The sequence below is a fragment of the Pristiophorus japonicus genome, chromosome 5 (assembly GCF_044704955.1).
Source record: "Pristiophorus japonicus isolate sPriJap1 chromosome 5, sPriJap1.hap1, whole genome shotgun sequence".
Lineage (NCBI taxonomy): Eukaryota > Metazoa > Chordata > Chondrichthyes > Pristiophoridae > Pristiophorus > Pristiophorus japonicus.
In genome coordinates, this window is record NC_091981.1 from 250,219,265 (window position 1) to 250,245,845 (window position 26,581).

At 48.5% G+C, this 26,581-nt stretch overlaps 1 protein-coding gene across 1 annotated transcript in view; it reads left to right on the forward strand.

Moving 5' to 3' along the window:
* Positions 1-3,256: 3,256 nt before the first annotated feature.
* LOC139264669 (integrin beta-1-like) overlaps positions 3,257-26,581 on the forward strand; it is a 174,930-nt gene continuing 151,605 nt past the window's right edge. The window contains exon 1 of the mRNA XM_070881540.1: positions 3,257-3,438. The gene's annotated coding sequence lies outside the window, so the exon portion shown is untranslated. The remainder of the gene's footprint in view (positions 3,439-26,581) is intronic.

Consider the following 26,581-nt stretch of genomic DNA (forward strand, 5'->3'; position numbering starts at 1 on the left):
TGCGCAGTTAATTCATCCACCTTATTAAGAATACTCCTTGCATTGAGGCACAGAGCTTTCAGGCTTGTATTGAGTAAGGCACTGGCAGAGAACGCTTCATACAGTGGAGCGCCCCTTGGGTTAAAAGACGCAGAAAATACTGCAGGAAGGAAATCTGAAGGAAAGTGATAAAGAAAAATAATACATTTTGTATAATACATTTTTGCATATGCATTTTTTTTGGGGGGGGGGGTAGCATAATATATGATATTCTCCCTAATTGTATCTTGTGTAGTCTCCCTAGATTGCACATCTTTTCTGTTGGAAACCCGAATCTTTTTTTTTTATTCAGTCACGGGATGTGGGTGTCACTGGCACAGCCAGCATTTATTGCCCATCCCTAATTGCCCTTGAGAAGGTCACAGTGAGCCGACTTCTTGAAACACCTGGCATGCTAGGCTACTTTGGAGGGCAGTTAAGAGTCAACCAAATGTATGTGGGTCTGGAGACACATACAGGCCAGACTAGGTAAGGGCATCAGATTTCCTTCGCTTAAAGGACATTATTACGACAATCTAGGAATTACTGACACTAGTTTTTTTTTAGTTCCAGATTTACTTAATTGAATTTAAATTCCACAGCTGCTGTGGTGGAATTTGAACTTGCGTCCCTGGAACATTAGTTCAGGCCTCCGGATTACTATGCAGCCGTTTCCCTACAAGTGGTGTCTTAGCCATGAGCCCCAGTAACAAGTGACTCCATAAGTTTCTATGCCACCAGCCTGTCTTTTACATCATTGATCCAAATCAGGAAGCTTTAGAGACTGCAAAATGCAGTGCCCTGCTCTTACTGAATGTGCCAGTCTTAGATGCTTCTAATCAGTTCTGAAAGTTTTAAAAGAGAGTGGCATGGAAGATGAAGTCTGTCGCTGCTAGGGGCCTACAGCTAAGAGATAGGCAGGTCTGGTGGCACATGTGGGAAGAAGATGTACAGTACAGGCTTCAGAGCCAGGAGTATCTGATCTATAACCACACTTTGGGCTATTAGTTTGTGGAACAAATGTCAACAATCAAGTTCAGAAAAGTAGGTCAACATACTTGATGTACTCTGTTCCTTTCCAGTGTGCAGCTCGACCCAGCATTTGAACTGGCAGCCCCGACCTGCAAGGACTATCAGCAGGTCGGGGCCTTCAAAGGAGCAGTACCACTTCAAGGTACAGCGTGTGCTGGAGAGTGACGGCTGTGAAGAGGGCGACTGGATTGGATGTCACCAAGGTCCAGGTTGCTGATTGGAGCGTGGGCAGATACAGCAGGAGCGGTGAGGTTGAGGTGCAGGAGTGGCAAGTGATTGTGGAGCAACGTGATTGGGGCTCAGGAGAGGCATGAGTTTGAGGCCCAGAAGAGGCGAGGGCCCAGGGGCAGCACGGGCCAGCCCACACTGCAATATGTGCGTGCACTGGATCCGTGTAGCAGAGCTGGTCTCCAGTTGTCTTGGTTAATCCTTGCCATTAGCCCAAGACCTAGCTTTGTCAAGCCTGTGTGGTGGCTGGGGTGCAATGGCCACCACACGTTAAAAAAATCCACGCACAGGCATCTTCCACCCTTCAACATGTAGTTCGGGACCTGGAATATTAGGACCTTCATTCAAACACCTGTGAACTCATCCCTTTTTAGCATAGAAGCAAGTCATCCTCGATACGAGGGACCGCCTATGATGATGATGATGATGTACTCTGTCCAATATTAAGACAAAACAAAATAACTGTTCAGGATTTGATGCTTTTGGATTTCAGTTGGCATTTTCTTTCAAAGTACATCACCCATATATGTCGCACATTTTTTAAATGTATGTATTTGTTCATGGCAAGGCCAGCATTTATTGCCTATCCCTAATTGCCTGCGAGAAGGTAGTGGTGAGATGCCTTCTTGAATCGTTGCAATCCATGTGGTGAAGGTACTCCCAGTGCTGTTAGGGAGGGACTCCCAGGATTTTGACTCAGCGATGATGAAGGAATGGCAATATATTTCTATGTCAGGATGGTGTGTAACTTGGAGGGGAACGTGAAGGTGGTGGTTGATTGAAATGTTATTGATTAAAAGACCACATCTAGTACCTTAGTGATGGGTCTGTGAAAGTCACTACTTGGGATTGTGGTCTTGGACCAAAAGTTATTGAATGTTACTGGGCTAGTGTAACGCAATACAGAGTGAGCTGATAGCACATGAACACTGTTCAAGTACTGTATATATTTACCAATGCTCTTTATTGGCGATTGTGCAGCGGGAGCAGATTTGCATGAGTATCAAGGTTGGAATTTGAACTAAGATCTTTTGGAAATCCTTAATGTATTGACTTGATTTATTGTACTTATCAACTTCTCAAGGAAGTCAGTGGTGGGTGGGACAGTGTAACAGAGGTTAAGCCATTGAGAATTCTATTTAAATGGTTGGCATAATTAATATAAAGAATATAATAATGTTTAAGTATGTGATAGAAGAACTGATCATTGAAAATATAGCACAGCTGTTTTAATATAGCTGTGATTGCCAAACCATTTGGACGCACATGAATTAATTTGATCAATTTTTTTCCCAGTAAAAAACACAAAAAAATAGATTTTGTTTAATCCAGAATGAATGGCTATCACTCCCACTGTGTGGCAGTTCCTGGGTCTGGTGTGTCACTGTCTTCTGTGGAAAGATTATATAATTCTGCTGTTTTCTGGGAGGAGAGAGAGAGAGGTTATAATTCTGCTGTTTTCTGGAGGAGAGAGAGAGAGGATATAATTCTGCTGTTTTCTGGGAGGAGAGAGAGAGGTTATAATTCTGCTGTTTTCTGGAGGAGAGAGAGAGAGAGAGAGGATATAATTCTGCTGTTTTCTGGGAGGAGAGAGAGAGGTTATAATTCTGCTGTTTTCTGGAGGAGAGAGAGAGAGAGAGAGAGGATATAATTCTGCTGTTTTCTGGAGGAGAGAGAGAGAGAGAGAGAGGATATAATTCTGCTGTTTTCTGGAGGAGAGAGAGAGAGAGAGAGAGGATATAATTCTGCTGTTTTCTGGACAAGAGATGATATAATTCCAGGAAATCAGTTGGGTTTTGGGAATAGCCATAATTGGAGTAGGAGACAATTTAGCCTCTCCAGGACAATGAACGAAATACTTTTCTTTTGGCAGGCAGCAAAAATCAGCAACGTTCACACGATCTGTATTTTTTTTTAAAGTCTCAGAGGTCCAAGCATCGACAACTGGGCCAAGGTTCCAGCATTGCACATACATGGGGTGGGGCTCGTGTTAGTAACAACCGAAACAGGGAGACCGACTGGGAGCAGAATTGAAGCAAGCGCCTGTGTGTGTGAATCCAGATCCGATTGAATGCGGAGACAAGCCAGATCACCCACTAAAACCCGGCATCTGGTTAACTCATTATATTAGCTGTGCAAAGAACATACTCCACTGTAAAGGTAAGCTAGCGGGTCTGATTAATCGTCTCCATCTGGTAGCTGTCCCGTTGCTGTTTTGTTGCAGCTGTCCTGATTTCTACAACAGTATGCAAATCCAGACACACTCCCGTTGCAACAGCTCCGTCTGCTTCTGACTCGGTTTTATATTGGCAATTCCAGCTTTTTGCAATTGTGGTTGCTAGTTAATCCAGCTAATATTGATTGCTTGAAAACTGTCCCAGGACCTAACTGCTATTTAAAAAGAATTGAACCCAGCTGGCTATGGTACTGATTTTGAGTCCTGACCATAAACTAATGCCTTGTGTTTAAATTTCCCCATGGCCTTGCCCTCCCTATCTCTGTAATCTTCTCCTCGCCAACGACCCCACCCATGAACTCTCCACTTCTCTGAAACTGGTCTCTCCCTTTGCTCTACGAATCGTGGCTGTGCCTTCAGCCACCCAGGCCCCACCTACCCGCATTCCACCCTTTAAGACTGGTTAAAACTCAACTCTTTCACCAAACTTTTGGCCACCCCAGTGAACATCTCCTCCTCTTGCTCGGTGTTCATTTTTTTTCCTTGTCCTTCTGTGAAGTGCCTTGGAACAAATCTCTACATTAAAGGTGCTATATAAATGCAGATTGTTGATGTTGTAATCTGTCATGTATGTAACCTCATGTAACTGTAACCTTCATGTAACAATACTGCATACTGTATACACCTAAGAAATGCACACCTTGACCACAAGGGGTGAACTTGTGGGAGACACTCCTCACCTGGTCATCCAGGTATTTAAAGGGAGGTCCCACACAGGGTCATGTCTTCTTGGTCCTGTGAATAAAGGTTCAGGTAGAATGTGCCTCGTGTGAATTTATAGTAGTGTGTAAGGACATTACATAATCCACATGATTTAGATCAGTGATTTTAAAACTTGAGGAGCAGCCTGCAAATGTTGTCAGACACCAGGGGGTCCTCTGCATGTATACTAGCTCGACTACCCACTGCCTGTCTCTGGGGATGTCAATTTTGGAAACTAGAACATGGTTCAATTTTTCCACCCAGGTTATGTAAGGCCTGAATCAGATGCAGAATAAAGCACCCTTCACTCAACCCAACAACATGCATAGTCTATCTCTTAGATTTTGTGTCAGCCGTGGCTCAGTGGCACTCTCGCCTCAGAGTCAGAAGGTTGTGGGACTTGAGCACAGAAATCGAGGCTGACACTCCAGTGCAGTACTGAGGGAGTGCTGCACTGTCGGAGGTTCTGTCTTTCGGATGAGACGTTAAACTGAGGCACCGTCTACTCTCTCAGGTGCATGTAAAAGATCCCATGGCACTATTTTGAAGAAGAGCAGGGGAGTTATCCCTGCTGTCCTGGCCAATATTTATGCATTAATCAACATAACAACAACAGATTATCTGGTCATTATCATATTGCTTTTTGTGGGACTGTGTTGTGCATAAATTGGCTGCTGCATTTCCTACATTACAACAGTGACTATACCTCAAAAGTACTTCATTGGCTGTAAAGTGCTTTGAGACGTCGGGTGGTCGTGAAAGGCGCTATCTAAATACATGTCTTTTTATTCCATGCTGCAATAATGTGAATTTATTTAATATCCCTATCCTTATGGCTTCTTTGAATGCTGGACATTTTTGTGGCGTATAATCATGTCTAATCTTTGTTGTCTGAGCAGAAGTATGGTTCACCACAGGGCGCAAGATGGGGAAGTAAGCCTCCGCATGCTGCGCTTATGCACCTTGTTATGTCTGATTACAGAACAGGATTGGGAAAGTCCCGGAACTGATCATCTGACACGTCTCAGCCATTAAATGGAACATGTTCTTCAGGAAAGGGAATCTGCCACCATCCCTACACGTGGCTCTAATCCACACTACGTGATTGACTGTTAATGTTCTCTTAAATGACCATGCAAGCTACTTAATTGTACAAATAATCGCTACCGGCTTTTTTCATTAGAACAAAGCAGATTATGGATCAATCTGAATGGATGGTACCAGGTAGATAGAAGTAGACTGTTTCCAATAGTTGTGGGATCCAGAATAAGGGGTTATAGGTACAATTTTAAAAGTACAAGATTAAATGTAAGAGATTTAGAAAAAGCAAGAGTATCTTTTTTGCACAAAAATTTGTGAGGTTGTGGAATTCACTTCCAGGGATAATAGTTGAGGCACAAACTATGTCAGCATTGAAGATTAGATTGGATACATGGATGAAGGAAAAGAGGATAAAGGGACAGGGTGTGGGTAAATGCGATTATAACTACAGGTTGAACCTCCCTTATCCAGAACTCCCTTATCCAGAACCGCCCCTCGTCCAGAACCATTCCCGGTCACTGGGTGGTGCATGCGCAGAACTCCGACATAAACAAATTGAAGTCCTTCCTCGCGGCTGACTCCCGCAATCACTGGCCTGACCCCGTGATCCACCACGCCCCCTCTCCCAACACCTCTCTGCCGCACTCCCAGCCCTAGGCCAGCCAGCCCAGATATCCCCTTGCTCAGTACCTGTACCATCTAATTTAACATGACCACCCCTCGTCCAGAAAAATCCCTTATCCAGAACGGACCAGGTCCCAAGGGTTCTGGATAAGGGAGGTTCAACCTGTACTTGCTCACGTGCAGGTTAAAGGCTAACGAGGAGTGTTTGGGCTGATTAGCATGTTTTCATATTGGAACTTCTATTTATTTATATGTGTCGTATATGCTGACTATGGATGTACTCTATGTGTAGTCACTGTGATATTATATAAGATGGAGACTTGTTTACTTGATGTACTATCAATAAGGTTCACACCGTGTACAGACATGCTGGCACCACTAGAAGGTGCAACTGGGGGAGACCAGGGGCTTCCTGCCTTAGTGGCAGGGCCCTGTATAAAAGGCTGCACACCATGCTTGCAGGGCACTCTGGAGTTTGGAATAAAGGACCAAGGTCACTACAGTTCAAGTACAACACATTGCCTTGTGGAGTCATTCATAAGTACAATATAGACATAACAATATGTATTTTAGGAAGACGTTCCATCACCACCTTCTTAGGACAACTAAGATTGAGAAGAGGGTTGGCGCGATGACGCAGTCCTGCTTGACCCCAGTCTGGACGTGGATTGGGTCTGTGATAGATCCGTTGGTCAGGATCACGGCTTGCATGTCGCGGAGGATGGTGACAAACTTTTGGGGGCAGCCGAAACTAAGGAGAACTCTCTATAGTCCCTCATGGTTGACAGTGTCAAAGGCCTTTGTGAGGTCAAAGAAGGCCATGTACAAGGGTTGGTGCTGTTCCCTGCATTTTTCTTGCAGCTGTCGCGCCGTAAAGATCATGTCCGTTGTACCCCATAGTGGCTGAAATCCGCCCTGTGACTCCGGGAGGAGCTCATGATCTTTGCAGCGTGACAGCTGCAGGAAGAATGCAGGGAACAGTGCAGCCCTTATACATGGCCTTCTTCAACCTTACAAAGGCCTTTGACACTGTTAACCGCGAGGGTTTATGGAGCATCCTCTTCCGTTTCAGATGCTCCATCAACATCAACATCCTCTGCCTATTCCACGATGACATGCAGGCCATGATCCTTACCAACGGATCCATTACAGACCCAATCCATGTCCGGACCGGGGTCACACAGGGCTGCGTCATCGCCACAACACTCTTCTCAATCTACCTCGCTGCCATGCTCCACCTCACAGTCAACAAGCTCCCCGCTGGAGTGGGACTAAACTTCAGAACCAGTGGGAACCTGTTCAACCTTCGCCGTCTCCAGGCCAGGTCCAAGACCACCCCAACCTCTGTTGTCGAGCTACAGAATGCGGATGACGCCTGCGTCTGCGCACATTTGAGGCTGAGCTCCAGGACATAGTCGACGTATTTACTGAGGTGTACGAAAGCATAGGCCTTACGCTAAACATCCGTAAGACAAAGGCCCTCCACGAGCCTGTCCTCGCCGCACAGCACTGCTCCCCCAGTCATCAAGATCCACGGCACAGCCCTGGACAACGTGGGCCATTTCCCATACCTCGGGAGCCTCTTATCAACAAAAGCAGACATTAATGAGGAGATTCAACACTGCCTCCAGTGCGCCAGCGCAGCCTTCGGCTGCCTGAGGAAAAGTGCATTCGAAGACAAGGCCCTCAAATCTACCACCAAGCTAATGGTCTATAAGGCTGTAGTAATACCCGCCCTCCTGTATGGCTCAGAGACATGGACCATGCCCAAGTCGTGGAGAAATACCACCAACGATGCCTCTGCAAGATCCTACAAATCCCCTGGGAAGACAGACGCACCAACATTAGTGTCCTCGACCAGGCCAACATCCCCAGCATTGAAGCACTGACCACACTTGATCAGCTCTGCTGGGCAGGCCACATTGTCCGCATGCCAGACACGAGACTCCTAAAGCAAGTGCTCTACTTGGAACTCCTTCACGGCAAACGAGCCAAAGGTGGACAGAGGAAATGTTACAAGGACACCCTCAAAGCCTCCCTGATAAAGTGTAACATCCCCACTGACATCTGGGAGTCTCTGGCCAAAGACCGCCCTAAGTGGAGGAAGTGCATCCGGGAGGGCGCTGAGCGCCTCGAGTCTTATCGCTGAGTGCATGCAGAAAACAAGCGCAGGCAGCGGAAAGAACGTGTGGCAAACCTGTCCCATCCTCCCTTACCCTCAACGACTGTCTGTCCCACCTGTGGCAGGGACTGTGGCGCTCGTATTGGACTGTTCAGCCATCTAAGGACTCATTCTAAGAGTGGAAGCAAGTCTTCCTCGATTCTGAGGGACTGCCTATGATGATGATAAGTGGACGAAATCCGCACTGTGACTCCGGGAGGAGCGCCTCAGCCACAGGGAGAAAACGGTTGAGGAGGATTCTAACGGCAACTTTCCCAGTGGCTGATAACAGGGAGATTGCTCTGTAGTTGCCGCAGTCGGACTTGTCCTCTTTTTTGAAGATGGTCACGATTACAGCATCTCTGAGATCTCCTGGCATGCTCTCCTCCTTCTAGATGAGAGAGATGAGGTCATGCATTTGTGCCAATAGTGCCTCTCCGCCATACTTTAGTGCCTCAGCAGGGATTCCATCCATTCCCGTTGCCTTGTTGTTCTTGAGCTAGCGGATGGCCTTTTCCTACCTTGTGCAGGGCTGGGGTTTTGCTGAGATGGTGGCGGGTAGCATGTTGCGGGATGGTGTCGAGGACTCAAGTCAAAGGCAGAGTCTCGGTTAAGGAGATCTTCGAAGTGCTCCTTCCAGCGGTCCTGACTGCCTCGGTGTCCTTGATGAGTGTCTCCCTGTTCTTGGCCAGCAGTGGGGTGGGGCCTTGGGTGCTTTTTTGTAGTGAAGAATCCTCGCACATCATGGCTGTCGGCCAGCTGCTGAATCCCCTGTGCTTTCTCCACCCACCATCTATTCTTTAGGTCGCGGATTTTTTGTTGGACCTCGTCTGTAATGCTGCTTTGCTGCTCCCGAGTTGGGTTGTTGTTTTAGGTTCAGAAATACCCTGCGCTTGCGATTTGTTAGCTCTTGGATTGCTGCAAGATCCTGCAAATCCCCTGGGAGGAGAGACGCACCAACGTTAGTATCCTTGATCAGGCTAACATCCCCAGCATCGAAGCACTGACCACACTTGACCAGCTCCGTTGGGTGGGCCACTTTGTTTGCATGCCTGACACAAGACTCCCAAAGCAAGCGCTCTACTCTGAACTCCTACATGGCAAGCGAGCCCCAGGTGGGCAGAGGAAATGTTTCAAGGACACCCTCAAAGCCACCTTGATAAAATGCAACATCCCCACTGACACCTGGGAGTCCCTGGCCAAAGACCGCACTAAGCGGAGGAAGTGCATTCGGGAGGGCGCTGAGCACCTCAAGTCTCATCGCTGAGTGTGTAAAGTCCTTACAGCATGAAACCACATGAGGCACATTCCAGGGACAAGGCCACTCTGTGACCTTAACCCTTTATTACAGGACTCCAGAAGTGATGACCCTGCGTGGAACCTCCCTTTTATATACCTGTGTGGTCAGGTAAGGAGTGTCTCCCTCAAGTTCACCCCCTGTAGTCAAGGTGTGCATCTAAGTTGAGTGTATACAGTAATACAGTGGTGTTACATTGTAGTTACAAACATGACATCATCTTCCCCCCAAAGTCTTACTGGAATCATAGGTTTAGTCTTTCAGGTGGTCTACGCTCCCTCGTGGAATGCCGCAGTTGGGGCTCTGGTTGTTAGACACTGACGAGAGTGTCTGTCACCTGTGGTGGTTCCGGCCTGTCCGGGCTGACCTCAGCAACTGTGCATTCTTCCAATTGCTCTTGTTGCACGTTCGCTGGCAGTAGTCCGAGCTCCATCTCATGGTCTTCTTCAGGTTCCTCCGTGTCCATACTGAACCTTTTATTTACTTGGTCCAGATGCTTATGGCATATCTGGCCATTATTGAGTTTTACCACGATGACCCTATTCCCCTCTTTGTCAATTACGGTACCCTCAAGCCATTTGGGCCCCATGGCGTGACTGAGGATGAATACAGGATCATTTATTTCTATACATCTCCCCATTGAGTTACGGTCATGGTACTTGTTTTGTGACTTGCGCTTGCCCTCAACTATGTCGGTCAGGACTGGGTGGATAAGGGACAACCGAGTTTTGAGTGTTCGTTTCATGAGTAGCTCTGCGGGCGGAACCCCCGTGAGTGAGTGCGGGCGGGATCTATAGGCCAGCAGGAGGCGCGATAGGCGGCATTGTAGGGAGGGTCCTTGAATTCTGAGCATACCTTGCTTAATGATTTGGACTGCCCGTTCCGCCTGGCCATTGGAGGCCGACTTGAACAGCGCAGTCCTGACGTGGTTGATGCCATTGCCCGACATAATCTCCCAGAATTCATAGCTCGTGAAACATGGGCCATTATCACTAACCAGGATGTCCGGCAAGCCATGGGTTGCGAAGATAGCAATGTAGGCTTTCCACGGTGGTGGATGACGTGCATGAATTCAGGATGATGCACTCGATCCATTTCTACTACAATGAGAAACATCTTCCCCATGAACGGGCCCGCGTAGTCAACGCGAATATGTGACCATGGCTTGGTGGGCCAGGGCCACGGGCCGAGCGGGGCCTCCCTGGGGGCATTACCCAGCTGGGCACAGGTCGTGCACCTGCGAACACAGTGTTCCAGGTCTGAGTCAATTCCAGGCCACCAAACGTGTGACCGGGCAATGGCCTTCATCATCATAATGCCTGGGTGCTCGCTGTGGAGTTCCCTGATGAATGCCTCCCTGCCTTTCTGGGGCATGACTACCCGGCTGCCCCATAGTAGGCAGTCGGCTTGGATGGAGAGCTCATCCATCCGCCTATGGAACGGTCTGACCTCCTCAGGGCATGCTCCGTGTGCGGGCGCCCAATCCCCAGTCAGGACACATTTCTTAATTGGGGATAGGAGGGGATCTTTGTTTGTCCAGATTTTGATCTGGCGGGCAGTGATGGGGGAGCCTGCACTGTCAAAGGCATCGACAGCCATGACCATCTCAGCGCTTTGCTCAGCTGCTCCCTCGGTGGTGGCCAGTGGGAGACTGCTGAGCGCGTTAGCGCAGTTTTCAGTGCCAGGCCGGTGCCGGATGGAGTAATCATAAGCAGCTAGCGTGAGAGCCCACCGGTGTGTGCGAGCTGATGCGTTGGCATTGACAGCCTTGCTGTCTGACAACAGGGATGTGAGTGGCTTGTGGTCCATCTTTAATTCAAACTATCCACCGAAGAGTTACTGATGCATTTTTTTTACACCATAGACACATGCAAGCGTTTCCTTCTCAACCATCCCATATCCCCGTTCTGCTTGAGAGAGCGACCTGGAGGCATAAGCCACAGGTTGTAGCTGACCCTCAGCATTACCCTGCTGCAACACGCACCCAACCCCATAGGACGATGCATTTACAGGGGTCGTACAGAGTCAACAACTTGTTTGAACAAAGTAGGTTTCGCGCCCGATTAAAAGCCCGTTCCTGACAGTCCCCCCAAAACCAATCGCAACCCTTACGCAGGAGCACGTGTAGCAGCTTCAACAACATGCTCAAGTTCGGCAGAAAGTTCCCGAAATAGTTCAACAGTCCCAGGAATGAACGCAACTCCGATGTGTTGTAGGGCCTGGGTGCTCGTCGAATCGCCTCTGTTTTGGATTTGGTGGGCCAAATCCCACCTGCAGCAACCCTCCTGCCCAGAAGCTCAACCTCAGGAGCTAAAAACATGCATTTAGACTTCTTGAGTCGCAGGCCTACCCGGTCCAGTCGGTGTAGCACCTCCTCCAGGTTGTGGAGGTGTTCCTCAGTGTCTCGACTCGTGATGAGGATGTCGTCCTGGAATACGATCGTTCCCGGAATGGATTTAAGCAGGCTTTCCATGTTACGTTGAAAAAACGCGGCCACTGATCGAATGTCAAACGGGCATCTGTTATACGCAAACAGTCCCTTGTGTGTGGTGATCATGGTCAGTAGTTTAGATTCGTCGGCCAGTTCCTGGGTCATATAGGCTGAAGTGAGGTCCAACTTGGTGAACAGCTTGCCATCTGCCAGCGTGGTGAAGAGGTCCTCCGCTCTTGGGAGCGGGTATTGGTCTTGTAGGGACACCCGATTGATGGTGGCCTTGTAGTCATCACAGATCCTGACAGAGCCATCCGCTTTTAGAACGGGAACGATGGGTCTCGCCCAGTCACTGAATTCAACAGGCGAGATGATGCCCTCTCGCAACAGCCGGTCCAATTCGCTCTCGATTTTTTCCTTCATCACATAAGGCACCACTCTGGCTTTGTGGTGCACTGGCCTGGCATCAGGGGTGATGTGTATCACTACTTTAATGCCTTTGAAAGTCCCGACGCCCGGTTGGAAAAGTGACTCGAAATGTTGTAGGACTTGTGAGCACGAACTTCGCTCCATCGAGGACATTGCGTGAACATCCCCCCATTTCTAGTTCATCTCGGCTAATCAGCTCCTCCCCAACAGTGCGGGACCATTGCCTGGGACAATCCAGAGTGGCAGCCGGTTCACTAATCCATTGTGTGTGACAGCCATCATTGCACTGCCTAGCACCGGAATGATTTCTTTCATGTAAGTCCGGAATTGTGTCTCAATACGTTCTAATTTGGGTCTACTGGCTTGAGTGGCCATAGCCTCTCAAATTGCTGAATGCCCATGAGTGACTGGCTGGCCCCAGTGTCCAGCTCCATGCATACTGGGATGCCATTCAACAAAACCCTCATCATCATTGGTGGTGTTTTGGTGTATGAATTGTGAATATTTGCCACATGGACCCGCTGAACCTCGGCATCCATCGATTTGCCCCAAAAGTCACCCTGCCTCGCAGAACCCTCTTCTGGTCCATCTGCCTCTGGTTGCAGGTTTTCTGCACATTCGAGCTAAATGGCCACTGAGATTGCAGTTTCTGCAGACAAACTGTTGGAATCTGCAGGATCTGGCTGACTGTTTTCCCCCACACCTCCAGCATGAGTTAAAGATTCCATTGTTGGGGACAAAGGGACTATGGCCAGGAATTCCACGCTGACTGTCCTTTTGACTGCTCTTAAGTACCCTATTAGTGGGCGTCAATGGCCCCATCCTGGGCCGCATTGTCCACTGTGACGGCATGAACGTCTGTTCAGCCTGCCGTTGTCTCTGTTGAGGTCCTGCTCTGGGATCTATTGCTGTCTGGTAAATATCGGACTGCCCCTGCCTGCCTGCGGGGCTCTGAGCAGCATTGATGATGTTGACTCCCTGATCCATCGCTGCGTTAGAGGCAGAATTGCGCGCGTAAATCATTTTCGTCTCTTCCCCGCCATGAAAGTTTGAGTTAACAACGCTGCCGCTTCCAAGGTCAAGTCCTTGGTCTCAATTAACTTGCGAAAAATTCCCGCATGACCGATACCCTCGATAAAGAAGTCCCTTAGCATCTCCCCCCCTGCAGGCGTCTGTGAACTTACAGAGGCTGGTCAAACGCCGGAGGTCCGCTACAAAGTCCGGTATGCTCTGTCCTTCACGACGTCGGTGGGTGTAGAATCTGTATCGAGCCATGTGTATGCTGCTCGCCGGTTTGAGGTGCTCCCCGATTAATTTGCTAAGCTCTTTTGTCCGATGGCTTTTCGGCTGCTGCATCCCCCAGCCAGTCTTTCGTGACGAAGCTTTGCTGAAGCCTCTTGACAAAATCGCCCCAGTCTTCCCCAACACAGTACCGTTCCTCTGTGCTACTGGTGGCCATCCTCGTGGGTCGTGAATTCCCGTTTCTCGTCGCCAATGTAAAGTCCTTACTCTACAGTATGAAACCACACGAGGCACATTCCAGGGATAAGGCCACTCTGTGACCTTAACCCTTTATTACAGGACTCCAGAAGTGATGACCCTGCGTGGGACCTCCCTTTATATACCTGTGTGGTCAGGTAAGGAGTGCCTCCCACAAGTTCACTCCCCGTGGTCAAGGTGTGCATCTAAGTTGAGTGTATACAGTAATACAGTGGTGTTACATTGTAGTTATAAACATGACAGAGTGCATGCAGAAAACAAACGCAGGCAGTGGAAGGACCATGCAGCAAACCTGTCCCACCCTTCCTTACCCTCAACGACTGTCCCACCTGTGGCAGGGACTGTGGCTCTCGTATTGGACTGTTCAGCCACCTAAAGACTCATTCTAAGAGTGGAAGCAAGTCTTCCTTGATTCCGAGGGACTGCCTATGATGAGTGGACGAAATCTGCCCTGTGACTCCGGGAGGAGCACCTCAGCTACAGGGAGAAAACGGTTGAGGAGGATTCTCGCAGCAACTTTCCCAGTGGCTGATAACAGGGAGATTGCTCTGTAGTTGCCACAGTCGGACTTGTCCTCTTTTTTTAAAGATGGTCACAATTACTGCATCTCTGAGATCTCCCGGCATGCTCTCCTCCTTCCACAAGACACCCAAAGTAAGCACTCTACTCGGCACTCCTACACGGGAAGCTAGCCCCAGGTGGGCAGAGGAAACATTTCAAGGACACCCTCAAAGCCTCCTTGATAAAATGCAACACCCTCACCAACACCTGGGAGTCCCTGGCCAGAGACCGCCCTAAGTGAAGGAAGAGCATCCGGGAGGGTGCTGAGCACCTCGAGTCTCATCGCCGTGAGCATGCAGAAAACAATCGCAGACAGCGGAAGGAGCATGCGGCAAACCAGACTCCCCACCCACCCTTTCCCTCAACCATTGTCTGTCCCACCTGTGACAAAGACTGTAATTCCCACATTGGACTGTTCAGTCACCTGAGAACTAACTTTTAGAGTGGAACCAAATCTTCCTCAATTTCGAGGGACTGCCTATAATGATGATGATGAGGACAACTAAGGATGGGCAATAAATGTGGCCTTACCAACATCACCCACATCCCAACAACAAATGTAAAAAAAAGATCTGAAAAGAATATTGGCCTGGATTTTGCAGTCAGCGGCGAAGTGACGGTGCTCGCAGCTGACTTCAAAGAATGCTGCCCACAAAGGTCTAGGTAAAACGCACCCGACCCTGTACGCTGACGCATCAAATGTAAGAACTAGCTTTTTACCTGGATCAAAAAAGGCTAAAACATTGTTGGAACACAGAAGGTTGTGTGCCTTATTGAAGGCGCGTTCTTGGGTGTCCCCCCAAAACCAATCGCACCCCTTTCTGAGTAGCACATGGAGAGGCTCCAGCAGCATGCTCAAGTTCTGCATAAAGTTCCCAAAGTAATTGAGTAGCCCGAGAAAGGCGCGCAGTTCCGAGACATTTCGGGGCCTGGGTGCCAGACGAATTGCTTCGGTTTTGAATTCTGTTGGGCGGATTCCATCAGCGGCAATCCTTCTGCCCAAAAATTCAACCTCGGGCGTGAGAAACAGACACTTGGATTTCTTAACTCTTAGGCCTACCCGATCCAATCGACTTAATACTTCCTCCAAATTGCAGAGATGGAGTCGGTGTCCTTGCCCGTGAAGAGTATGTCATCTTGAAACACAACCGTCCCTGGGATGGACTTGAACAGACTCTCCATGTTGTGCTGGAATATAGCAGCTGCCGACCTGATGCCGAATGGGCATCGATTGTACATAAAAAGGCCTCAATGTGTGTTGATGGTGGTGAGTAGCTTGGACTCTTCGGTCAGTTCTTGTGTCATATACGCAGATGTGAGATCTAGTTTCGAGAAAAGTTTTCCTCCAGCCAATGTGGCAAATAGGTCCTCCACTCTGGGTAGCAGGTATTGATCCTGTAGGGAGACTCTGTTTATGGTAGACTTGTAATCCCCACAGATTCGTACGGATCCATCAGGCTTCATGACAGGGACGATGGGACTTGCCCAGTCGCTAAATTCCATGGGTGAGATAATGCCTTCCCACAGAAGCTGGTCCAGTTTGTGTTCAATCTTTTCCCTCATCACATAAGGCACAGCTCTAGCCTTGTGATGGACCGGTCTGGCATCCTGTGTGATGTTGATTTTAACTTTAGCCCCTTTGAAGGTGCCCACACCTGGCTGAAAGAGATGTTCAAAATGATTTAGAACTGTTGAGCAGGAGGTCCGTTCCTCTGACGACATGGCGTGAACATCATCCCATTTCCAATTTAGTTTTGCCAGCCAGCTTCTCCCCAAAAGTGCTGGGAGATCTCCGGGGACAATCCACAGGGGAAGTCGGTTCACCGTCCCTTTGTGTGTGACTGAGAGCATGGTGCTTCCAAGGACTGGGACGATTTCTTTGGTATAGTTCCTTAGTTTGGTGTTGATCCTTGTGAGTTTTGGTCTGTTGCTTTTGTGCGGCCACAGCTGTTCAAATTGTTGAACGCTCATGAGAGATTGACTAGCTCCCGTGTCCAGTTCCATGTTGACGGGTATCCCGTTGAGTAGGACCCTCATTATTATTGGAGGTGTCTTGTTGAAAGAACAGTGGACATTGATCGTGTTGACCCGCTGTACCCTGGCGTCCCGTGCACTGTCCCCACTGTCTTCTGGTCCGCTTTCTGACCCTTCTGATTCGTATACCAGCCGAGCTGCTGTTTTTCTGCACATGCCAGCCAGATGCCCTGTATTGTTGCAGTTTCTGCAAACAGCATGCTGAAATCGACACCCCCTTGTTGAGTGCCTTCCCCCACATCTCCAGAACAGACCGCTTCCATTGTTTCCGAAGGATGAGCTGCGTCTGGCTGATCTCTCTTGAGCTTCTCTCAGTCTGTAGTTGATTGCTCGCATTATGGGTTGATGAGGTGTGAACGGCCATTCATGTGGCCCTTGATGGCTTCTGGCGCCACTGCCTGCTGTTGAAGGCCTGCTCTCCTGTCTTTGTCTGTGTGTGGGGGTAGCGGCTCGTTTCACGCTGTGAACCCCTTGTTCCGATGTTTCGTTAGTTGTCGTACCCACAGTATAGATCAACCTAGTTTCTTCTTCTCCTGCCAAGAATGTCTATGCGACCAGTGCTGCTGCCTCTAGGGTCAAGTTCTTGGTCTCTATAAGCTTTCAGAATATGCCTGCGTGGCCTATTCCTTCAATAAAAAAGTCTCTCAGTACTTCTCTCCTTAGTTCATCGGAGAACTCACATAAACTAGCCAGCCTCCAAAGTTCCGCCACAAAGTCGGGTATGCTCTGGCCCACACAGCGTCTGTAGTTGTAGAACCTGTGTCTGGCCATGTGTAGGCTGCTCGCTGGCTTTAGGTGGTCTCTCACCAGTGTGCTCAACTCCTCAAACGACTTGCTTGCTGGTTTCTCGGGTGCCAGCAGGTCCTTCATTTAAGGCGTATGTTTTCGAGCCACAGCTGGTCAAGAGATGGGCTCTTCTCTTGTCTGCCTTATCGTCGCCCAGCCAGTCTTTGGTTACAGAGCTTTGCTGGAGCCTTTCTATAAAGTCCTCCCAATTGTCTCCAGCATTGTATTTCTCATCTGAGCCGTTGGTAGCCATTCTGTGGATTCTGTGATCCTGTAACTCGTCGCCACTGTAAAGTCCTGACCCTGCAGTACAGACTTACATGAGGCACATGCTGAAGTCAAGGTCACTCTCTGGACCTGCACCTTTATTTCACAGCTCTCGAGTGCCACATTTGTCTGAGACCTGCCTTTATGTACTTCAGTGGGACAGGTATGCAGTGTCTCCTGCAAGTGCACCCCTGGTGGTAAAGTATGCTTGTGGTTACAGGTCATATCTAGTTACAGCCATGTATAGCATGGTAAGATACAGTTATATAAAGTAATGTGAGATACATGACAATTTTAGCTATGAGGAAAGATTGGATAGGCTGGGGTTTGTTTTCTTTGGAACAGAGGAGGCTAAGGGGAGACTTAATTGAAGTGTATAAAATTATGAGGGGCCTAGAGACAGTGGATAGAAAGGACCTATTTCCCTTGGCAGAGGGATCAATAACCAGGGGGCATAGATTTAAAGTAATTAGTAGAAGGATTAGTGGGGATTTGAGGAGAACCTTTTTCACCCAGAGGATGTTGGGGGTCTGGAACTCACTGCATGAAAGAGTGGTAGAGGCAGAAACCTTCATCGAATTTAAAACAAATTTGGATATGCACTTGAAGTGCCGTAACCTACAGTGCTACGGACCAAGAGCTGGAAAGTGGGATTAGGCTGGATTTGTGGCAGGCACAGACACGATGGACCGAATGGCTTCCCTCTGTGTCGTAAATTTCTAAGATTCTATTCTATATGCATTGGGTTTCTTTTGATCAAGGGTCAAAGTGTATGAAAAAGGCAAGCCTGAAGGCTCTGTGCCTCAATGCGAGGCGTGTTCGGAATAAGGTGGACGAATTAACTGTGCAGATAGCAGTTAACGGATACGATGTGGTTGGCATCACGGAGACATGGCTCCAGGGTGACCAAGGCTGGGAACTCAACATCCAAGGGTACTCAACATTTAAGAAAGATAGACAGAAAGGAAAAGGAGGCGGGGTGGCATTGCTGGTTAAAGAGGAAATTAATGCAATTGTAAGGAAAGACATTAGCTTGGATGATGTGGAATCGGTATGGGTGGAGCTACAGAATACCAAAGGGCAGTAAACGCTAGTGGGAGTTATGTACAGACCTCCAAACAGTAGTAGTGATGTTGGGGAGGGCATCAAACAGGAAATTAGGGATGCATGCAATAAAGGTGCAGCAGTTATCATGGGTGACTTTAATATGCATATAGATTGGGCTAACCAAACTGGAAACAATACGGTGGAGGAGGATTTCCTGGAGTGTATTAGGGATGGTTTTCTAGACCAATATGTCGAGGAACCAACTAGGGGGGAGGCCATCTTAGACTGGGTGTTGTGTAATGAGAGAGGATTAATTAGCAATCTCATTGTGCGAGGCCCCTTGGGGAAGAGTGATCATAATATGGTGGAATTTTACATTATGATGGAGAAGGAAACAGTTAATTCAGAGACCATGGTCCAGAATTTAAAGAAGGGTAACTTTGAAGGTATGAGGCGTGAATTGGCTAGGATAGATTGGTGAATGATACTTAAGGGGTTGACAGTGGATGGGCAATGGCAGACATTTAGAGACCGCATGGATAAACTACAAAAATTGTACATCCCTGTCTGGCGTAAAAATAAAAAAGGGAAGGTGGCTCAACCGTGGCTATCAAGGGAAATCAGGGATAGTATTAAAGCCAAGGAAGTGGCATACAAATTGGCCAGAAATAGCAGTGAACCCAGAGACTGGGAGAAATTTAGTACTCAGCAGAGGAGGACAAAGGGTTTGATTAGGGCAGGGAAAATAGAGTATGAGAGGAAGCTTGCAGGGTACATTAAAATGGACTGCAAAACCTTCTATAGATATGTAAAGAGAAAAAGGTTAGTAAAGACAAAGGTAGGTCCCCTGCAGTCAGAATCAGGGGAAGTCATAACTGGGAACAAAGAAATGGCAGACCAATTGAACAAGTACTTTGGTTCGGTATTCACTAAGGAGGACACAAACAACCTTCCGGATATAAAAGGGGTCAGAGGGTCTGGTAAGAAGGAGGAACTGAGGGAAATCCTTATTATTCGGGAAATTGTGTTGGGGAAATTGATGGGGTTGAAGGCCAATAAATCCCCAGGGCCTGATGGTCTGCATCCCAGAGTACTTAAGGAGGTGGCCTTGGAAATAGCGGATGCATTGACAGTCATTTTCCAACATTCCATAGACTCTGGATCAGTTCCTATGGAGTGGAGGGTAGCCAATGTAACCCCACTTTTTAAAAAAGGAAAGGGAGAGGAAACAGGGAATTATAGACTAGTCAGCCTGACATTGGTAGTGGGTAAAATGATGGAATCAATTATTAAGGATGTCATAGCAGCGCATTTGGAAAGAGGTGACATGATAGGTCCAAGTCAGCATGGATTTGTGAAAGGAAAATCATGCTTGACAAATCTTCTGGAATATTTTGAGGATGTTTCCAGTAGAGTGGACAAGGGAGAACCAGTTGATGTGGTGTATTTGGACTTTCAGAAGTCTTTCGACAAGGTCCCACACAAGAGATTAATGTGCAAAGTTAAAGTGCATGGGATTGGGGGTAGTGTGCTGACATGGATTGAGAACTGGTTGGCAGACAGGAAGCAAAGCGTAGGAGTAAATGGGTACTTTTCAGAATGGCAGGCAGTGACTAGTCGGGTACCGCAAGGTTCTGTGCTGGGGCCCCAGCTGTTTACATTGTACATTAATGATTTAGATGAGGGGACTAAATGTAGTATCTCCAAATTTGCGGATGACACTAAGTTGGGTGGCAGTGTGAGCTGCGAAGAGCATGCTATGAGGCTGCAGAGTGACTTGGATAGGTTAGGTGAGTGGGCAAATGCATGGCAGATGAAGTATAATGTGGATAAATGCGAGGTTATCCACTTTGGTGGTAAAAACAGAGAGACAGACTATTATCTGAATGGTGACAGATGAGGAAAAGCCGAGGTGCAACGAGACCTGGGTGTCATGGTACATCAGTCATTGAAGGTTGGCATGCAAGTACAGCAGGCGGTTAAGAAGGCAAATGGCATGTTGGCCTTCATAGCGAGAGGATTTGAGTACAGGGGCAGGGATGTGTTACTACAGTTGTACAGTGCCTTGGTGAGGCCACACCTGGAGTATTGTGTACAGTTTTGGTCTCCTAACTTGAGGAAGGACATTCTTGCTATTGAGGGAGTGCAGTGAAGGTTCACCAGACTGATTCCTGGGATGGCGGGACTGACATATTAAGAAAGACTGGATCAACTGGGCTTGTATTCACTGGAGTTCAGAAGAATGAGAGGGGATCTCATAGAATCGTTTAAAATTCTGACGGGTTTAGACAGGTTAGATGCAGGAAGAATGTTCCCAATGTTGGGGAAGTCCAGAACCAGGGGTCACAGTCTAAGGATAAGGGGTAAGCCATTTAGGACTGAGATGAGGAGAAGCTTCTTCACCCAGAGAGTGGTGAACCTGTGGAATTCTCTACCACAGAAAGTTGTTGAGGCCAATTCACTAAATATATTCAAAAAGGAAAGCAGGAATGGGGTACTGAAGTTGCATGTTCAGCCATGAACTCATTGAATGGCGGTGTAGGCTCGAAGGGACGAATGGCCTACTCCTGCACATATTTTCTATGTTTTCTATGTTTTCTATGTTTTTCTATGTCTATACAATGCCAGCTACATCAAATAGTTTCTATGCTTTTACCATGTGTTATTATCTAAATTTGACTATATGGGATTACAAATGCTCCGGTGCTATGCACCAAGGCAGCCTTAACATTAGATGATGTGAATTACCCTAATCTGTCTCCTCTTGAGCTCCCCACCATCATGCAAGTTTTCACTCCTCGTGACACAGCTAAGTCCATGCATCCTGAGAACATCCTGGCTATAGCACTGAAGTTCTATGCACCCGAGCTATTCACCCCTCTAACCAACCTGTTCCTATGATACTGACATCTACCGAACAATATGGATGATTGCGCAGGTATGTCATTTCTGCAAAAAAAACCAGGAAAAATCTAGCCCACGCTATTAGCCTCCTCCCAATATTCAGTAAAGTCATAGAATCATGGAATGGTTACAACACAGAAGGAGGCCATTTGGCCCATCGAGCCCACACCCGCTCTATGCAAGAGCACTTCAGCTAGTCCCACACCCTCGCATTTTCCTCGTAGCTCTGCAAATATTGTTCCTTCAGGTACTTATCTAATTCCCTTCTGAAAGCCACGATTGAATCTGCCTCAGGCAGTGCATTCTAGATCCTAACCACTCGCTACATGAAAAAGTTTTCCCTCATGTCACCTTTGGTTCTTCTGCCAATCACCTTAAATCTGTGCTCTCTGGTTCTTGACTCTTCCCCCAATGGGAACAGTTTCTCTCTATCTACTCTGTCTAGACCCCTCACGACTTTGAACACCTCTATTAAATCTCCTCTCAACCTTCTTTGCTCGAAGGAGAACAACCCCAGCTTCTCCAGTCTGTTCACATAACTGAAGCCCCTCATCCATGGAACCATTCTTGTAAATCTTTTCTGTACCCTCTATAAGGCCTTCACATCCTTCCTAAAGTGTGGTGTCCAGAATTAGACCCAATACTCCAGTTGAGGTCTGGATCAGTGTTTTATAACGGTTCATCACAACTTCCTTGCTTTTGTTCGGTATGCCTCTATTTATGAAGCTCAGGACTCCGTATGCTTTTTAACCGCTTTCCCAACCTGCCCTGCCACCTTCAATGATTTGTGCACATATACCTCCAGGTCTCTCTGTTCATGCACCCCCTTTAGAATTGTACCTGTTAGTTTATATTGCCTCTCCTCATTCTTCCTATCAAAATGTATCACTTTGCACTTTTCTGCACTCAATTTCATTTGCCACATGTCTGCCCATTCCATCAGCCTGTCTATGTCGCCTTGAAGTCTATAATGAACCTCATTGTTCGTTATACTTCCAAGTTTGGTGTCATTTGCAAATTTTCAAATTGTACCCTGTACACCCAAGTCCAAGGGTTAGGAATTCGGTATCACCCATTTTGAGGCGGTAAGCCCGGCTGGTTGATAAGTGTAGCGCCTTGTGAAAGTTAGCGCCGTCTACCATGAAATTCGGTTTCAGCACCCCAAGAGGGAAATGGATCGGTAAATCAAGTCGTTGCACAATTCTCTTAGGGCGATGAAGCCAAAAATCGTTGTGATAAATTCCCAGAGCGAATGTGGATGAGGCGATGGTTGTTAGTCATTCCGGCACCAGCCTCTTCTTAAAGGGGAGGTAAGATGACTCTGCGCAGGCGCAGTTTCACCATCGCAGTCTGCTCAGAGCGGGAAGATGGCTGAGAGCAGGATCACCAGCGTGCCCACCGATGTTTAAATGCGGCCCTAGAGGCATTAAGCGAGGCTGTGGAGATGCAATGGGATGTCCTGCAGCCTGAGAGTGGCAGGAGGCTACCGCCTAGAGATTTTAGACGGTTGTGGAGGGAAGTGGCACAGCACTTGTCGGCCAGGAACATGGTGCCCAGAACTGCGACACAATGTTGCAAGGAGTTCAATGACCTCACTAGGGTCATCAGGGTGAGTACCCTTTCTATGAACGTCACGATGCCATAATGTGAACCTCACTTTCTCATACAATGTACAGTAGGTCAGTACCTGCGTCTTCATTATGTGTACCAGGCCATGGTCTTCGTTGCTGAAGAGAGCTGTAAAGTTCCACCTCAGTTGAGCAGCCATACCTTGGCCATCCACATGTAGCTCATCTTCTTGTTCCTTACTCAGCCTCACCCCTCTTCTTACTACCGATTCACTTTTAATATGCGTTTGCAAAACTTCAGCCTTACTCTTAATATTAGTGATAGCCACCAAATCCCACTGTTCACACAGCCACTCTGCGCAACTACTGAGGGTCAAATGGACATCTGCACACTTCCATACAGTAGCAGCTATTCAACTCTGCAAGGCACATGTGACAGACGATTAGCTGCACACTTACTCACACCTTCTGTTTGTTATTGCAGGCGAAGCTTGCTCACAACAGGCAGGAACAGCTGTGGACCGGAGGAGGGGAGCCTGAGCTCCACGTCCTCACCAAGGTGGAAGTGTGAGTGTCCGCCCTCATGGGCACACAAGTGGGTGCAGTAGTGGTCGGGGAAGCCAATCCCCCTGGGGACTATGACGGTATGTTCATCCCCTTTGTCTCTTACATGAGACCATTTACCCCTGAAAACACGTGCCTTACCATATAACTACCATATAAATGTAAAACCCACTTTACATATAAATGTCCTACGTCACCTCCTTCTTCCCTTCCTGCCCCCTCCCCTGCTGCTAACCACACTTCTGTCGCTTTGTGCTTACAGATAATGAGCCAGAAACGCAACAGCCTGTCCGTGAGGCGTCCAATGACGGGGGAGACGAGCAGGAAGGGGACGACAGTTCTGCGCCACTCTGGCACGATCCATCTGCTGCAGACAGTGGGGACACCACCTTGGCGAACGAGCTGATATTCCTGAGGTTTGACAAGCGTGAGGCTCCTGGCCACAGTGCATCGGCCCCTGAGGCCTGCTGAGCATGACTCCGATGTGGACCTGGATTTGGAGGGGATGGCGACAGAGTCTCAGGGGATGCCCGGGAGCTTATGGGTGCATTGGCAAGGGTCCCGCAGAGCGTGGATGCAGTTGCTGTGAGGTTGGGGGAGGCCGCCTCAAGCATTACCCGTGCCTCTCAGCGGTCCATCGAGCCCATCCTCGACAAGTACCAAAGGATGGTAGAGTCGACGAGCGACCGTGGAGACGCAGAGGTGATGGTGTGTGCCATGGCTTATGTGGCAGCAGCAATCACAGCACAGGCCGAAGCAACACAAAGCCTTCGTGATGTGATGCAGTCACTCGTTGCTGGCATCAATTCTCAGTCTGCTGAGTTGCAGACTCAGTCTGCTCACACGCAGTCTCAGGTTGAAGCCACGCAAACACTGATTGCTGCCATTCTCTCTGGATTCTCCACAGTTCAACGGGGTACTGACAGTGCCAAAGCAGCCCAGAAATCTGTGCTCCAGCCGATTACTCCGGATGCTGAGGCTCTGCCCCAGGGGAGTTGCAGTGTGTCATGATGACAGCATTCCGGCTCCCACCACTGCCACTCCAGCTTTGCACCTGCTGCGGTCTACACTCTAGCCATCGCAGACTGCTGCCACCCATGCTGAAGTGGTGCAGTCTGCAGCCGGGCCTTCCAGGCACAGATCTGGTCCAGGGCATCCTGCTAGGCCATCTGCAGTCTCTGCCTCACAGACACAGCAGCCTTCAAGCAGCCTTGCTGCAGATACTGGGGGCACATTAAGGAGGAGCACTTGGCGTGGGAGAGGGGAAAAGGGGAGGGGTGGGAAATATGTGACCAAGTCTCAATAAGGACTTTTCTGACCATGGCCAGATGTCCACATCTTGTAAATATAGTCGTACATATGTCGTTGCTAATGTTTGACGCTTGCTATTTGTGGAAGTGTCTTGGCATAATATGGCTCATGGGAGCTGGTCTTGCATTTCAGATGGGAGGGACATTTGTATAAATATTCCTGAAGTTGCTTGTGTGTTATGCTGTTTCAAGGGGAGTTTGTTACATTCTTTATTAGTTGCTGGTGAAGGGTTGTTGGTGTGCTGCTTGAGGGCACACTCTTGTTTGAGATAATAAAATGTTGATCTGACCTTTTACATTGCCGTCATGTGTATGAATGGAAAATTTCACAGAGCTGCGCCATCAGCCTAGCACATAGCGATGTGACTAACAGGGCCAGTTATCATCTGGTTATTGATTCATCGGAATCGATGCAGGATGAGGCGCTGATGTGTGGCCCTTGCAGCGGCAACATTGGCACGGTGCCTCCTCTGTGGCTGCTCATCCTCCTCCTCATCTGCCTCGCCATGCTGTGCATCATCATGCTCCTCTTCCTCCTCTTGATGGAGCTGCAAACCCCAGTGGCAATGCCTGGGCCAGATTGTGCAGCATGCAGCAGACCGCAATGATCAGCGACACTTAATCAGGGGAGTACTGAAAGCTGCCTCCAGAGCAGTCAAGGCATCGTAAACGCTGCTTTAGCACCCCGATACTCTGCTCTATGAGGTTCCAGGTGGCCGTATGGTTCTCGTTGTACTGATGCTCAGCACGGGTGTTGGGGTTGTGGAGGAGTGTCATGAGCCAGGTGGCTAGACCATAGCCTTTGTCGCTGAGCAGCCAGCCGTGACCTTCATGTGGTGACTGGAAGAGTTGTGGCACAGTGCTCTCCTGCAGGATGAAAGCATCGTGTACGTTGCCAGGATAGCGGGCATTCATAGCGAGGAGATGCTGCCAGCATAGCGGGCATTCACAGCGAGGAGCTGCTGCCAGGATAACGGGGATTCAGAGCAAGGAGACGCTGCCGGGATAGTGGGCATTCACAGCGAGGATGTGCATTGCCAGGATAACGGGCATTCACAGTAAGGATACGCTGCCAGGATAGCATGCATTCACAGCGAGGATACGCTGCCAGGATCGCGGGCATTCACAGCGAGGATGTGTTGGGTATGGTCGCACTCCAACTGGACATTCAGAGAGTGGTAACCCTTGTGGTTGTGAAACACCTCCGCATTCTGGTGTGGTGCTCGCAATGCCACGTAGTTGCAATCAGTAGCGTCCTGAACCATTGGAAAGCCCGCTTTTCTGGTGAACCCACATGACCATTCCTCCTGTTTTTCCCTCGTCATGGGAAACGTTATGTAGTCCATTCTCTTGCGGTGCAGAGCGTCTGCGACCTTGCGGCTGCAGCAATGAGCAGCAAATTGTGAGATGCTGCAGATGTCCCCTGCTGGAGTCTGGAAGGAGTAGGAGCCATAGAAACTGAGCGCCACAGTGACCTTTACTGCGACGATCAGCGAAGTCCTGGTCTCGATATCGGCCTGCAGGTCTGGCTGCAGGAGATGGCATAGCTTGGTCGCAACCTCCTTGCAGAACCGCAGCCTTCTTACACATTGCTCCTCAGACATGTCCAAGTCTGAGAATTGGTCCCGATAAATCCGTAGGGCGTAAGGCCTCCTGTTCCGACATCTCCAGAGTCTCCTCATTCATGACCCCACATTTCCAAGCTCCCTTCTCTGGAGACGTTGCCTACCAATAGATTGGAGGAGGCGATGGTGGTGTGATAACAATGCACCCATGTAAATGCACATCTAAAATCGCTACCCAACTGTAAGTTTGAACACAATCGGCCGCAGCAATCCAAG